Genomic DNA, 17419 nt, shown 5'->3' on the forward strand with positions numbered 1-17419 from the left:
GGACATCCTTTATGATCCTCAGCAGATCAAGCAGCTTCCACTGACCTCCGTCTCCTTTTCAGCTTAAAGATCAAAAGGGCTACTTGGCCCATGTTTATCGACAAGAGTTTGACCTTGTTCCTTTTTCTCCACAAAGCTTTGCACTGTCTTATATGTGCTATTACAACTAGGACAAATTGTCAAACTGACCCAGAGCACTTAATAACATTTTTGTGAGCTAGAGTAGCTGCATTTTGCCCTGATTTTATAGAGTCATAGAAATATTTAGGCTGGAAAAGACCATTAAGATCATAAAGTCCAACCATTAACTCAACACTACCAAGTCCACGAGTAAACCATGTCCCTAATCACTACATCTACATGTCTTTTAAATACCTCCAGGGATGGTGACTCCACCACCTCCCTGGGCAGCCTATTCCAATGCTTGACAACTTTTTCGGTGAAGAAATTTTTCTTAATATCCAGTCCAAACCTCCCCTGGCGCAACTTGAGGCCATTTCCTCTCACCCTGTCAATTGTTACTTGGGAAAAGAGACCAACACCCACCTCGCCACAACCCCCTTTCAGGTAGTTGTAAGAGAGCGATAAGGTCCCCCCTCAGCCTCCTTTTCTTCAGGCTAAACACCACCAGTTCCCTCAGCCACTTCTCAGAGGACTTGTGCTCTAGACCCTTCACCAGCTTCATTGCTCTTCTTTAGACACGCTCCAGCACCCCAATGTCTTCCTTGTAGTGAGGGGCCCAAAACTGAACGCTATATTTGAGGTGCAGCTGCACCAGTGCCAAGTACAGAGGCACAATCACTTCCCTACTCCTGCTGGCCACACTATTGCTGATACAGGCCAGGATGCTGTTGGCAGCCTTGGCCATCTGGGCACACTGCTGGCTCATGTTCAGCTGGCTGTTGACCAAGGTCCTTTTCTGCCGGGCAGCTCTCCAGCCACTCCTCCCCAAGCCTGTAGCATTGCATGGGGTTGTTGTGACCCAAGTGCAGAACTTGGCACTTGGCCTTGTTGAACCCCATATAGTTGGCCTTAGCCCATCGATCCAGCCTGTCCAGATCCCTCTGCAGAGCCCTCCTACCCTCCAGCAGATGAACACTCCCACCAAACTTGGTGTCATCTGCAAACTTACTGAGGGTGCACTCAATCCCCTCATCCAGATATTAAAGAGAACTGGCCAAAAAACTGAGCCTGGGGAACACCACTTGTGACTGGCTGCCAACGGGATTTAAATCCATTCACCACAATTATTTGGGCCCAGCCATCCAGCCAGTTTTTTACCCAGCTGTCCTGGTTTCAGCTGGGATAGAGTTAATTTTCTTCATAGAAGCCTAGTGTGAGGCTGTGTTTTCCATTAGGGATGAAAAAATGTTGATAATGTGCTGATGTTTTCAGTTGTTGCTGAGCAGTCAAGGACTGTCCAGCTTCTCGTGCTGGGCTGCCAGCGAGCAGGCTGGGGGTGCACGGGGAGCTGGGAGGGGACACAGCCAGGACAGCTGACCCAGGCTGGCCACAGAGATATTCCATATCTTATGATGTCATGCCCAATACCTAAAGCTGGGACAAAGAAGAAGGAAGGGGTGGAGGGACATTCAGAGTTGCCAGATTAAGTTCTAGCTGGGCTTTGGCCCTTCTAATTTTTTCCCTGCGTAACCTCACGACATACTTGTAGCCCTCCTGATTTGCCTGCCCCTTCTTCCAAAGGTCAGAAACTCTCCCTTTTTTCCTGAGTTCCAGCTCTCTGTTCAGCCAGGCCAGTCTTCTTCTCCGCTGGCTTGTCTTTCAGCACATGGGGACGGCCTGCTCCTGTGCTTTTAAGATTTCCTTCTTGAAGAATGCCTCCCAAGGGACTCTGTCAACCAGTCTCCTAAGCAGGCCAAAGTCTTCCCTCCTGAAGTTACGTTATAACACAGAGAAAGTTGAGATCCTTCCAGCCCTCTGGAGCTACACCAGTGTCTCTTCCAGGAGGGAGTTAGACACGGTGCCCTGGAAGTCGCATGCCAAAAACCTGTTAGCCTCAGCCTCCAAAATATTCTGTGGCTGTTCTATGTTGCCTCGTAGGTTAGTCAACTCCCAGCATCAATGGCTACAAAAACAGCTTCATAGCATCACTCTGTGCTGAACCAAATTAATTACTGACACAGGGTGATTTTGGCCCTACACTTGAATGACTCTATTATCAATTCATACTAAAGTAACTGAGAAGAAGGACTCGTCCTTTAATCTTTCTTCCTACTCAGTGCATTGAGGAACGCACAGTCCAGAGCAGAGAAGCCATCAAAGGAAAGGGTGCTTCATGTCGTAAGTCACGAGGGAGCTAAACCCCAGGTTTCGGAAACCTCTAGTCAAAAGGAAAGGTGCCAATGAAGCAGCAGCCACCACAGTACGGCTGCAGCCCTGGCTCTCACAGCCTGTTACCCAGCTGTGCAGGCTGCCCCGTCACACCCAGGAACACTGGCTGTGCTTGCACAGGTCCACAGGACCCTCTGAAACAGAACTAGACCAGTAGCTCCCCCGTGCCAGCGCTGCAGATCCCCGTGCCCCAGTAAGACCCCCGTGCCCCAGTAAGACCCCCGTGCCAGCACTGCCCCTCTCTCCACACTCCGGCATCTGTCACTGAAGTTGGTAAATCTGTTTCCTGCCATGTCACTCTCCCTTCACAGCTCTTCAAAAAACATTTTTTAATCCTGAAGCTTTTATCTATTTATACAAAAGAAAGCTGATCTCACTGAGCTGTAGAGTTCCTGGGGGTGTGTAATGACACCCTGATGACTGCAACCTGTGCAAGTGCCTATACTTGTTTAATTTTAACCACATGAGCTGCCCTGCTGAAGTCAATGAGGCTACACTGAGCATATTTAAGTGCAGATGTTATTTCAGGGATAGCATCTGAGGGCATGCTCAGGGATACATCTGGAGCATGCACACTCATTTAGAGAAGAGAACTATTTTTTTTTCATGCAGTAGAACAAAGTATCTAGTGTATTCATGTGGGGAAAAAAAACAAAACAAAACCAAAAACATTTTGCAGTGAGCATTTTCAGTTGATCTTTAAGGCTGGTTGTTCAATACAACACCAAAGCCCGAAATGGGTGGCAGCAAGTTATACCACACTAGGGACAGAACCAGAATACAATCACGGTCTTTCTACCATGATTCACTTCAGAGTCACCACTAGCCAGAGGGGAGGACCTGGGGATATTTTCCATGCTCATATGAGTGCAGAGGTTACAATTTTCCTGTAGCCTCTAAAAAAAACCCCATACATTTTAGAATAAGTTAGTTCAATTCAGTGGATACAAATTGACTAATAACAGGAACCCTGGGCCATGAGCCCTTCCAAATTTTCTAAAACAAACATCTTTTTCTCCCTGTGTAACGGTATCACATCCAGAAGAGTGAAGAAGTGCCACTGGTGACAAGTGCAAGACAGTAGCAGAAATACCTTGGCTCCTCAACCTCCGCATCATTGTATATGGGGACAGGGTGGTACTCTAGATAAGATCTGAGAAACACTGGAACAAGTTGCAGTGGTTCTTTTTGTTGTCATATGCCTTTTCCCGAATCTACTGTATGTCATGTAAATATAGTTTCAGTTATCCAGGCTAGTTTTTCATCTAAATAGTGTAGAAATTGAGTATTGTAGGCATTTTTTTTTAGAATGGCAAGAGTAAAATTACTGTATCTGCCACATACTGTTATTGCTCCATTTACCATCCACAAAATGATTTCCAGTTTTATATAATCATTCAACTTTTATGACCCTCCTGTCATTGGTATTTTCTATTATGCATTATTTCTAGCTATATGAAATAAACAGCAGTTAGAGGTGGTCCTTTTCCTGTGTTGATCCTTTCCTATGAATTATTTTTAAATTTCTACAGCACCCCCCCCTGTCAGGTACTCAGTCACATCCCAGAAAACAGTGTTGGGTTAGTTTAGGATACTACAGACTCAGAAGTGCTAGCAATAGACAACAACCAATAAACACAGACGTCACTTTTGCTGTAGGAATTTCATGCTCTACTAATACAAATTTCATTAACACCCAAGGCTAAGAGATCACATCTTAAATGCCAGATTATGGTGGAATATTATGTTAGTCAACCAAACCCCCGCACTCCACTACATGAATACGTTGCCTTCTGCAATCTTTACATCCATTCTTTGAGACTTTCCCTAAAACCTGTCTTTGATAAGTTATCACATACATTTCTCATCTGTACTTACAATGGGATATTTCCCCTCTTTTATTTTATTTTAATTTTGCTCAGGAGTGTTGCTCAGGAGAATTTCTGAAAGTTTCACTAAAAAAAATCTCCAGGTAGTTCAGAGAAATCTGCATGGTCGACACGGAATGAGCCAGTTAAGGAGAAGCACAATGCAGGCAACCTATAACTTAGTGAAAACAAGTGTGCTTACACCAGACGTATGGCAGAATCCCTTCCAGGCTCCTGAGTGTGCTCTCTAAGCATCCATTACTGGCCCCTACCAACAGCAAGACACTGGGCTACTTGGGTCTTTGGTCTGATCAAGTATTGTCCTTCATATGGTTTTATTACACCCATTTTCATCTGCTGCTTCTCCTACAACCCATCTTCCTCCTGTGCTCATCAAATTAAGCCTCCTACTTTCACACAGAAGATCACTTACGTGTAACTTATACCACCACTATACATGTCACCTATGAATTTGGCTGAGAAAACAGCCTGGTTTTCATCCTACCTAATTATGGGCTATGTTATGCACCAATTTTTCAGCATCTTCTAGGAGAAACAAGAAAATTTCCTTAAATATCTGACATCATGATATGATCAGTATGTGTCTGCACCCTATTTAAAGGTGCATAATGCACTTGTATGTAAAAAAAAGAATAAATGGAGTCTTGGTGGTCATATCTTCTAGTTAGACTTCAGCTAAGGAAAACTGAGCGATTAACTATCCAAAGAATGTAATTAATAACCCTGGTCAAACAAACCATGATTAGCAAACTGACAGCTCCTGACATCCTCCTTTGCTTTCTTGTAGTGTATACTCACTCAGACTGTCTTTAAAGACATTAATTACCTGTGCCTTTTACCATCTAAAGATCCTCTGTCTGCCACAGGATTTTCTCAGCTAGCAGACCTAAAGTCAAAGAACTATGGAGAGCTGAAAATGAAATGGTATGAGAAGAAAACCACACTATGCCGACAGCGTTTTAGGACCATTAGCCCATCATTATGAAACCCAGATAAACAAATAGCCAAACATAAAGCATGAGCTGGTTTTTTGTGTGTTTTTTTTGTTGTTGTTAAAAAACACAGTTTCTCAGGGTGAAAAAAATAGAAATTGTGAAGAAAGAAACATAAATATTAGCTCAAGGAAGCAAGATGTAATGCATTTTACATAATATACAGGATATTGTAGTCTGTATGATGTGAACTTCTGAAAGAGTTTTGGCAGTATGAGGAATCCAGGACCACGCCAGCCTGGAGAGAAAAGATGGAGCTTAAGGCCAAATGCAAAATAATCATCGACTGTACATGCACTTAGTATAATCTACCCTTGTATTAAAGAGCTGAGCCCTATTAGATATACCAGTAAACCAGAAAGGACAAAACATTGCTCACTGCAGGAGCAGCCCTGCTGCATTCCAGCTGGCCCCTCCTCTTGAACCCATCTCATGATGCAACTGAGTAAGCAGGTGGAAAAAAGCCCTCTCAGCAAGGAGACAGCAATTTAAGCCTTGGTTGTGGAGACGTGACAGACAGAAGAGCGAGCGTCCCATGCCCACTGCCAGGGCAGCTTTATCTAAAAATATGTATAACAAGGATAAACACCAAGATTCTGCCACATGCCAAGGCACAGGAGCACCAACTGCCCTGTTAGATCTGCTGTCGGGCCCTCCTGAAGAAAAAGAAGAAATATCTCAAGTCCTTTTTCACGTCTGCAAACAGTTGTCTGTGGATCAGTTGGTTATAAAGAAAGGTTATGCAGGAGCAGCCCTCAACTGCCTTCACGTTTGCGACACAGCCACTGAACAAAGTGCCTTCTTGCTGTTCCTAGCAAAAGAGTGTGACCCTTCTAAACTCCCAAACGCAGCTGTTGTTTTTCTGCGAGTAGTTCTGCATCTCGCTGGCAACTAAGCAGGGTGACAGGGTATCTTCCAGAAACACAAAGCCTGGAGATCTTCTTTTACGGTCTCCCTTTATGAGGAAGTGGTCCAGAATGACAAGTTATGCTGATTCTCAGGTGGAAAATCTATTCCAAAAGTTCTTTGTCTCATTTAGCTTAGTAAGTTTTTGAAATTAATTAAGTCAATATGCACAAAGCTCACAGATCAGCACCTTAGCTCATGCTCGGTGCTACAACAATGTTCATACACAACTTCCAGAGTAGAGCTGGTCCATGTCTGGCCGAATAAAGCACAGACAGGGAGAACAAGGTGCCACTGACCCCGTCAGTTCAGACGTGCCCAGGAGAGGCAACAAGACTATCCAAATGGGGAGACCCTTATTTTGCACTGCAAATTCACACCCTGGTTTTCTATAGGACACCTTTTCCATGCAGGCATACCCTTAGACAGAGCAAAATACACTTGAGAGGACTTTCAAGCTGGTCAGCCATGGCTGAAAAAAAAAGACAGAGAAGAGTGGAAGCAGTAGATTTGAAAGCCCTCAGCGAAACACCATTATCATTATTATTATTACTATCATTATCATTATTATTATTATTATTACTACTATTATTATTTTAATATCGACACAGTCCACAGGCTGCAAGACTGCGTAAGAACTGAAAATTGACAGTTCTTCTGTTTTAAACTGAGGATAATCCAGGACAAAAAAAAAGAACCCCAAAACATCAACAGTTATTATACCGTTGTTATGGTTATTTGCTGAAATCTCTTACCTTCCCTGAAATTTTTTTTTAGAAATTCAGAGCAGGAGTGTGCTAATCATGCCAGCGCCACACCCTGGGTGAACTTGGCAGCAGTATCAGCCACGGACATATTACAAAATTGCTGAAAGTCCTGACCAAAGGGCCAAGCGTAGTTACATGACAGAAGCAGTGCTGTGGGAGCAGGGTGTGACTCGAGAGCCTTCCCGGCACAACACCAGGGCTACACCCAACATCATCCTCCGCAGACTTCTCCACACATCCTTTCTGGGAATACCCTAAAGCAGGCATATTCCCAGAAAAAGGTGCAGATATTTGCATAGAAGCCCATCACCTGGGCAGTCCTGATGCAGTAAAAGAGGTATTACAAGGAACAGTTCATCTCATAATAAGACAGATGCCACCAGCAGGCAACAGGGGAGCAGAGGGGAATGGCACAGGAGGACTAGTTCAAATGTAGAAGTCTACAGTGTTGATGTTACACTGGGACCGAGTTCCCTAAGCAGAGGCATCTGGTGCCATTGGAGCCACAATAGGATGTATAAAGTGGCCTCATGGAGCCGTCAAATACGGCACATATCCTATAGTGCACCAACGTCCTTCCAGATCAGCAGCTGGAGATCCCATGGGTTAACCCTGAAGCACCTCAAATGGTGCAGGAGGCCTACATCTAAACAGCTAGGTGGACTTTAGGATGACCTACACGATTCTCTAGAGATTGGGCTGACTAGACCTCCATTGACTGTGGGTGCAGTTTAGACCCATTGCACCTACATGGGGACACTTAATATTTTGGTTTATGCTGAACCCCACTGGTACTGTTAGGTGAGATGAATCCACCCATGAAGTCGGTGTATATGGATACATAATAGATTATTTAAAATGTATTCGCCGCAGGATTTCAAACTCTCCTGGTCTGAAGGCTTTCTGCAGCACGATGGAGATGTGGACAAAGACTTAAGTGATGTTTTTTTCCCTCGGCTTACATGCCAAGTTTGGAAGATCTAAGATCAAACACACAGTCCCTGTTCAGAAAGAGCCAGTTTACAGATCTGCCATGACAATATAATATACCTTAAGTGGGCTTTCCAGAGGCCCATCAGATATTGTTTCTGCTGGTTGTATTCCAGCAGAGCACTGCATGGATAAACAGCTCAAAGGAAGCATTGTTCAAAAGGAGTGTTCAGCACCTTCTACTAACCTCAGCTACTTTGATACAGTTAAGTGATAAAATGATTAAAGCCAACTGCAGTGTTTTAAGACAAAAAGTATCTAAGTGACAACGGAGTTTTCCCTCTTTTACCTTTATTCCTTTCCAACCCACAAGCTCGGGAGAACTCCTCATACTTGACAAAAACGCGTTGTTTCTGCTGGCTCATGAGGAAGGAAGCCAGGATCGGGCCCTAATTATGGTGGAGCTGTTAGGGAGCCTCTGTGTGTGTGACCACAGACCAAATGGCCACAATCTGCTCTACAAACAGCGCACTAAAGGCTAAGGACGACCAACTTAGAGGTCCTTTGCTTGCAAACAAAACAAAACTTCTTACAATGAAGTTAAAATTTCCCATACCAAGTTTTTCAACCAGATCTGCTCCCAGGAATGAATGATCTAATCAAAAGCAGTGGAGAAACCACCTGGAGGATGAACCGGATTGCAGCTGTACTGAGCGGGGAGTCCCTGGCAGCGTCCTGCTTCCAGGAGCAGAGCGGGAGCAAAGCTGCTGTGGTCTCTGGAAAGGCTCTGAAGACGCTCTCCCTTCAGCGCAGCGCACACGCACAAACACACGTGTCCATAAGCACACTTTTATCAAATAGGATCCAGTCCAGGAAATCTGAGATCACTCTGAAGTGCAAATCGAAGTGCAGTAAAAGCAGATGATCAGGAGGTTGGGTTGAAAAACCCACGCCTGAATGGAATTAAAATTGGCGTAGACACACCAATGGATTACCCTTATAACTAAGCTCTGTGTGCATGAGGGCCCTTCTTGCCCTTAGCCGTCGGATATGGCTCTTTTCAGACTCCGTGTTACTATTTAAAAATGAAAAAGCCATTTTCACAGCGATCTTTGCACTAATCTGTGTGTATTTTTCAACACAGGTGCTATCCGTTCTTGGAGGGTTCCTGTTCTAAACATCGTGACCAGGACCCAACTGGTTATTTTTGTTCTGAGAGAGAAAATTATGATTTCTGTCACAGCATGAGACTCTCCCTGCAGAGCAGGATGCCGGCGGAGGATGCCAAGTGTCCCGGCCGGGTGGCACGAAGCGCAAGCCCGTCCATGACATGGCAGCGATAGCAGCCAGCTGCTCTCTGCAGGGAGCAGGGGAGCATCCGCTCTCCTCCTGGAACAGCCAAGGGACACGGAAAGGGGAGAGCGAGCCAGAGCCCCAGCTGAGGAGCCGTAAGCACAGAGGGGAAAGCAAATGCTTCTCATCAGGCCCCAATTAGCACAAGCGTGATGGGGGAGGCCGCTTCCTCTGCAGGCTGCTGAAGGCTTGGCCAAAGACGGCGGCGGGGGAGCAACAGCGCGAAGAGAGGGAGGGCGGTACGGAGGGGGAGAGCTGCAAGGGAGAAGGGAGAAGGAGATGGACAGTGGGGCTTACGTGCTCTGACTGAGATAAAATAAAATACCAACCACGTATGTCCGTAAATGCATTGCAGCCTCCCTCCGCGCAAAGCTTTAGTCCAACGGCTTTGCCAACGACCTCAAACTCCTTACCTCAAGCCAGACAGTGCTGAACCGGGGATGAATAGCTGTGTCTTGCGGTCAAAGACAGCAAAGCCTTGCTGCTGCTGTGCTAGCGAACATGGCCCCCATTTCCACGGGCATTGCCATCATTGCTCATGTTGAGCCCCAAAGAACTCGGTGCTGTGTAAACCGGGGCCACGGGCCAGGCTCCAAACCTGCGCAGTGTACGCCGGGGCTGTCGATTAGACCCTCGCGCCAGGCAGAGCAGAAATATTTCATGTAAAGAGGCAGTCCGGTTTCAAGTGGAAGGAGAATTCATATTCATACGGAAGAAAAAGCATTCTTCACTGCAGAGCCAGCGCCGGCTTTGGGGCGGGGGGGGCTCACAGCCTCCGTGCGGTGCCCTCCCCGAGGGGTGAGTTTCAGTAATGCTGTATTTATACTCACCCACTAGAAACATGAGACCCACGCTAGGTAACAGCTCTGCTAGCAGAAGGATCTGGAAGTGTCACAATTTCAAATTAAGTGTAAAATGATTTAAGTGTTCATTAAAAACGTTGCGTTATCTGTCGTCTCTGTCTGGAAAATGAAAGATTTTGTGTCTTCTTTTTTTTTTTTTTACGTGTTCTGTGCAGCAGTATGGAACTGAAAGTTGATTTTGCCAGCTGACATCCTTGCCAATCACCCTTCTTCATTCTCTAAAATCCTTGAAAACATAATAGGGTAACTTAGTGACCAATGTATAATCTCAGCCTTTTCAAAGAATAGTATAGAACCATAAAACCTCCGACATTAAAGCTCAGCGATGCAACCTCACTCTTTGATATGTCATGTCTGTTTACAAATTCAGTGTTAGAAATGCCCAGATAATATTTTAAAAAAAATCTCTCAAATAAGACAACAGTAATCCAATGTGTGCATACTTTGCCTACAGTACTTTTAAGCTGCTAAAAAGGTTAAATAAAGATTAAGTTATACTTTATTAATTCATTTAGCTTAAATTATTTAAAAATATAATAATTGCAATTAGTCAAAAATGATAAGTTAAGCAGTATTTTTTACTGCTTTACAGTATTCATCTCCTTTCAAAAACTTTTGTAAAGGTTCAATGAGCACTGACGTCTTTGGCTAGCTTGACAGGATGCAAGATATTTTTATTTCTTGAGTGATCGTATCTGTGAGCAAACAAAGCTTGCCTGGTGCTGCGTGTCCTTACCTCTGACTGGAGTCAGTGGGGACTGGAGCTGTTTGTAACTTAACAGCATTCAACGATACATCACACCGAAAGTCTTCATTTTTGCACGAAAACCTGTGAGGAGGACACACTGCTATTTTTCACCATCTATAGCCTATCTCTTCATCCCTGCCGTGCTCATAAGCTCTAAGCTGGCTGAAGCAGTAGGCTCAAGGAGGAAGGAAAGAAAGAACGAAAGGAAAGCCGGGAACATTGTGGTCTGGCAGATGACTTTGGTGTTCTCGACAAGCCTGTGCAAGCGTCAAGTCATTCACAAACGGTTCAGCAAATGTTGCCTCTGCTGAAATCCGATCAAGGGCAGTCCCCGGCGCCACGAGGAAGCGCATGAAGCCAGAGCCGGCGCTGGATTTGCGGGGGCCCCCGGCGGGCGCGCACTCCTCGGGGCCCCGCTCTTCCCCCGGAGAGCCGCCCCCATTCAGCAAAATGTTGGACTTCTATGGAAAACTATCCATTCACTCATCACTTAGTACCAGTCTTAAACCAAAGGATTAAGGAGTGCAGCTAACCTTTTTTCTACAACACACTGCATGACTTGAGTTTGTGTATTAATTCCTATTTTCTTCAGTTTTGTAAGGTGTTGGACACAGATCCTGAACAGGTTGATGGAATAATTAAACATTTTCTTGTGATGTGAAAGGAAAAAAATACAGTTTAATTGTTAAAATATTATAGAATTGGGTTTTTTTTAGGGGGTGAGTTTTTTGGGGGGGAGTGTTAGCAGGTGTGGTAATGGAGGGCATTTTCTAAGGAGAAATTTAAAGTCATTTTGTAATTACTATCTGCAGTTACTTTTTAACTTTTAATAACAAGAAATGAGTTCTATTAGGCCTACATTACAGGTCTCCCTCTAAGTTCAGCTGGTACTAACATAGGGACATTCTATTCAAAGCCAAAGAAAATAAACAGGTTATTTTTCTCTCCAGTGAAGGCTGACTTTCAGTGGGGATAAATAATTACTTTAGACTGTAAACAAACAGCATATCACATTTCTTTGTAAGTTGGTTGATTTTAATATTGCTTTAATTTCTTTATTTTATGCCTAAAGGTGTTCTAGGTAATTTAATACACCAATTTAATACACGAACAAGAAGACTAAAATCTATATAGAAAAATTAAATAAATGGATCATGGTAAAAACGGAAATTAAATACGTGTTCAAAAAGATCAAATTATCCGCTATTAATTTTTTTTTTTTTGGCCTTGTTCCTCTTGTTCTGAAAAATCTGATTGGTCTTTATATAATCCTGCCTCAAAACACTTATTTTTATTTCTAGGCCATAACCTGCTCTGGTTTCACAGCTGACCCTTCTTGGAGCAGGAGGTTGGACTAGAGGCCTCGGGGCACTGGCAAGTGAAAGCAGACCACCCGTACCGACCCTACACCTACAGCCATTCTGCACCCACCCCACGCCCCTCTGCTCCGCCCTCCCGTGTTACTCCTGAGATATAATTACCGTCTGGGTGGGTGGTAGAGGGGTCATTTTGTCCAAAACATCTGAAAAGTGAGGGTTGTACTTGGTCCAGCAGGATGAACTACCTGGAGAACTACTGAACTACTGCTTGGAGACCTCATGTTGCCTGCCAAGGGTGCAGGAAATGGAGGGCAGGAGGGGCCAGACTTGGGGCAGCCCTGTCCATGCAGCCATGCGGAGGGGCTCCGGGGGTGAAATCTCTCCGAGCAGCACCCAGGGCACTTGCCCTGGAGGAGCCAGCTGGAGGCTCCCATAGCAGAGGCAGTGTGGGAACGAGGGGACGAGTGCTCGCCTTCCCTTCCTGGCCCCCTCCCACCCATCAGGACACAGCCCCTCCCTTCGTTCAGCTTACCACCATGCAACTCAGGCTCTAGTAAAAACCCCAAAGCCTTGGGCATCTACTTTAGAAAACCAGGAAGTTTTTCCTTTTTTTTTTCTCTGTAAAAGGCATCTTAGAAAGTCTTAAATATGTAGGCTGGTTTATAGAGAGGATGCCATAAATAAGGCTCCTGTACCAGCTGTACTTGCAAAGATAGGAAATAACAAGAGATAGGTAGAAGAATATTTTCTGACAGGTAAATTCCTCGTTGGACACTGAATAGTTATATGGGATAATTTCTTAAAATCTCCAACACTTCCAGCTCTCTTCTGTTCATTAAATCTTCTTTCTCGAGGAAGGAGACAGGAGTGGCATGGGAATCCTTGCAATCCAGCAGCCAGAAGTGGACATATCCCATCTTAAACTGGGATTGAACATCTTAGTAGCACCTGAGTTAATGTTTGCAGGGCAGGGGTGGAGCTGTTTGTTGAAGAAATGTGGACCACTGACTCCCAGAAAAGCCCTGCAGTATGAATAACTATGTGATCCTGTCCAGAGCAGCTGCCGCAACACCAGCATGATAAGATCTGACTGAATCTGTAATTTTGTTTAATGTAGCTGTTGCAACATAAACCTAACGAGGCTTGAATACTGGGGCTTATGTTTATTTGTTTTGTATAGCTTTGGAATTGATATAATTATACAGAACAGCTAAGCCATTTTACTCTCATTATCCAAGATGTTATTTAATCTTCAGAGTCAATCAGATTAGAATAAATCTTGTATCACTTTCAAGATAAATTCCTGTAAATCAAGAATTTGTAGTCAGGTCATCCCAAGAGTATTGGGAATGCTCTTCTGTTGTTACGCAGAGCTCAGGTGATGTTGGGGTGCATTTAGGAGGACTCCGAAATGTAAAGGGCAGGGCATTCATGAGTTTTGCTGGACGTGGGTTTCACAATGTAAACAACTCTGCCAGAGAACCCACTTACAGCAGATGTTCCCAAGGTTAGATAAAACACAGCTCTGTCGTGCAAGAGAAGCTTATTCATCTCCCTAAACCAAAGCTGAAATTAATCAAATAGCCTCAGTCAAACTCAGAATTACTATATATATAAAGCTGTTGCAGGTTATGGTGAATATCTAGAGGTGGTCAAACAGACAATGAATTGAATTTATGCTGAGGACTCAGAGTTGCATCTATGGGCTTAGAATTATCCTCTGGTTCCAAGACTAAAAGAGACATGGTTTGACCATTCCTACACTATTTAACTCTCTTGCTAGCCAAATAAGACAGTTGTGAATAGCCAATAGCCTGTGCTAACTCACAAAGTTAGGCAAAGGAAATGTAGCCTGTATATCCCCTCTGTACATACATACAGAGCAGACTGCAGGCTCCCTTTTAAGCTTGGAAGATATTTTCCTTTTATGTCTGAACTGAAGAAAAGCCCTTCAGAAAGTGACAGGACAAACCACCACACCTTCAGAGATATAGTGACTGATGACCATTAAACGTAAAGGTTTGTCCTTGGCAGGGGAACTGTCTTGATAAATTAGTCCATTTTCCCATCTAAACTCCAAAAGGAGCTCTTGCATCAGATAACTGAAGGAGATCTGAAAATACCTAGAAGGGGGAAGCAAACAAGCTGCAGCAATACATATAAGCACATTGATCAGTTTTCCTAGGTTTGTGTGTTTCCTGTGCCTACAACAGTAAAAAACAATCAGCCTTTGGAGCCCTTAGACAGGCTGTACTCCAGCAGCCTCCTTTAACTACCACACGGCCATCAAGAACTGAGCTGCAGACCCTCATGCTCAGGGATATGGGAAAGACTTTAAGCTCCTCAAAATCACAGAAAACCACCAGGCATCTCAGAAGTGAGGAGCATTGGCTCCTTCTGTGGAAAGGTAACGGTGCAGACTTCACTCGCCAGTAACTGTGCTAGAAAAACCATGCAAGATCTCTGCCAGATCTAAATGAATATCTAGGAAGTACAGATAAAACATTGTCTTCAGTCAGTTCTTCACAGATTACACAAGGAAAGAGGCTAAAATTTGCAACCACTGATAAGGAAGACTGAGCGATTGCTGGCTGTATCTTCAGAAGGAGTATGTCACAGACACAAGAAATCCTTAGGAAGGAAGCACTCATGATCTCACCCAATTTATTAAAACCTTGAACAAAAGATGACGGGCTTTGTATGTTACACACGTCTATACGTTACAAGTTCTGGCACTGTGCTCTGCAGGTGATATCTGCAGTGCTTTGGTGTTTGACTGACAGATGCATTTCTTTAAACATTAGGAGCTGTGTCCATGATAGATAGTGTTGGACAAATTTATTAAGTTAAGTTAATAATAACTGAATAATGCTGGAGCTTAACAGATACTGAAAACGTAACATAAGTCTTCTGCCACCTCGGAGATCGCTATGGTCTTTCATGGGTCTCTCCTACCAGAACACGGAAGCAGACCTATGCTCAGCTGTGGTGGGAAATGCTGCAGTGCCAAGACTCTCATGACTATCCTCTCAAGGAAAATGTGTCAAAATTTTTGCCTTAATGTAAATATTTTGGGCTTAGTGAATCAGCACTTGCTATAAAACACTTAATATATTCTACAGAAAATGAATGAGATAAATAGGGAACAGGATTTCCAGCAATCAATGTCTGAGTGAGGCAACACCTGCGTAAGTTGTCAGGTCGTTCAAATGTGTGAAGACTGAACTGAAGGTAGTTCAGCTCCTATATATCACTAGGTTTTCAAATATTATTATTATCCTGTTGTATAGAATTAGAGTCTATATCATGGAAAATGAGACTGGGAGAGATTTTAACAGCCTGCAGGGTAGAAGAGCTGAAGTTTTTAGATATCGTATTGTGATTTGAACCCTCACCTCCAGAGAATGCCTTGACTAGCATTGAAGGTGAGACTTTTTCAACCTTCCCTGTTTAAATCATTCTACTTTGCAAGAGTAACTAAAAATTCACAGTGTATCCCCCACTTAGGTGCATGGACCATAAGTTACAGAATTAATATCTTCCTCCTACTATTTTCAGTAAATTTCTAATTAGGCAAGTGAAATAAAACTGTTTTCAGCAGCAGAACCTGAGTGACAATGAACTATAGCACCCACTTTATAACTACTGTGTTGGAAAGCAAGAAATATGATTTCAAGCCTTTACTCCAAATCCAGGAGAGGAAAATGGCCTCATGCACTTGCCAGCTGAGCACCCCAACTAGCAGAATATAAATTATATGTAACAGACAACAGGCAAGCCTCTGTCAGAAGTCCAGTAATCAGCCACCTTTCATAGGCTTCCTAATCTGGCACGTGCGCTCCGAGAGAGCCCGTGTGTGAGGGCAAGCAGAGGAATCCATGGGATGTAAGCATGCACTAGGTTTCTCAGCTTCCCGACCACAGTAATGTGCCCATGGGTAGACATGTAATGCCTTGGCTCTGCAACAGCAAAAACTTTTGCACCGATTGTTTTAGCCATCTACAGGGCAAGGAGACAGCAGAAAGTCTTGCGGATCCCAGTGACACTCAGTTGCTGGAAGTTCCCTAGAACAACAGGGATCTGTAGAGCTTTAAACACTTTAGGGTTTTAGCTTTAGATTAGGTGAAAGGGCTTTTCCATGACCAAAGCTAGCTATATATGAGACTAGGCTAACAGTACTTCCCCAGAGGAAAACTGTGTGGATAAATATGCTGATGAGTGACAGAGATTGCAGTAACACTGCCTATAAATGCGTAAAGTACTTAAAGAAGGGCCCTGACCCATCCCTGTGCTGGGTGAAGTGAGTGTGTATGAGCTTGGTTGGTTTGTAAAGGTTTTGCAACCGCCGAGGGATGCAGTTTTACAACTGCAAGCTATGGCTACGGTTACGGGGGAAGACTGTGGGAACATTTATCCAACTTATACACAACAGAAGCAACAGTAAGAACCTTTTACTGAGTGCAAAGTTTATTCTAACACATGTAACATACATTCATTCATAAAGGATTTCAATTCAAAATTCAAAGAATCCCTTTCTGGATCAAGCAGAGTTGTTCTGGGAGTTAACTCAGTTATTTCCTCTGCAGTGTCGTAGCTGTATTTTACTGTAAAAACTCTGGCTCTTTCCCATACTTTTATACATTATTCAATGAATTTGATCCCTCAGACAACATGTTAAATAGATCAGTCTTTTTAAATAAAGACATTCAATCTCAACATTTTAACACACACTTAAATATGTTAGGTACCAAAATTGGGTTGGATTTCTTTATTTTTACATGTGTTAGGCATGTCAGAGGTGTATGAAGAATGGAGTTAGTGTAGGCTCAGATGTACTGCAGGGACAAAAGGGCATAAGAGGGGAAGGGAGCGTGCCATGGCTTGCACCTTCCCCACTGGCACTGCCTGGTGTAATGTATGTTGCATTTGTCCTCCCTTTCATCTCTTGCCCTCATTGTGTTATTCCAGCATTTTTCTTCTGCTCTTTGTTCTAATAAGGCTCTCCATATGTTGACACAAATCACTGTGGTGTAAATTACACAGTCCTGTTGAGATCCATGATGGTTCTTCAACCTGGAGAGTGGTACATGTGGGGTTTCCGAAATAATTCTACAAAAAAATAAAGGGCACTAATTACAATTGTGAACAAGCTGGATTGATTTTAGGAGGAAGATGTTTTCTGACTAAGATGGTAAGTTACTTAATGAAGCAAACAACTCAGAATTATGGGTGTGGGACAGGATGCTAAGCAATCTGGCAGTGGTGGGAGAGGCTAGAAGAGGACACAGAAGTGATGCGGG

This window comes from Phaethon aethereus, assembly GCF_964289735.1.
Source record: "Phaethon aethereus genome assembly, chromosome: 3".
Lineage (NCBI taxonomy): Eukaryota > Metazoa > Chordata > Aves > Phaethontiformes > Phaethontidae > Phaethon > Phaethon aethereus.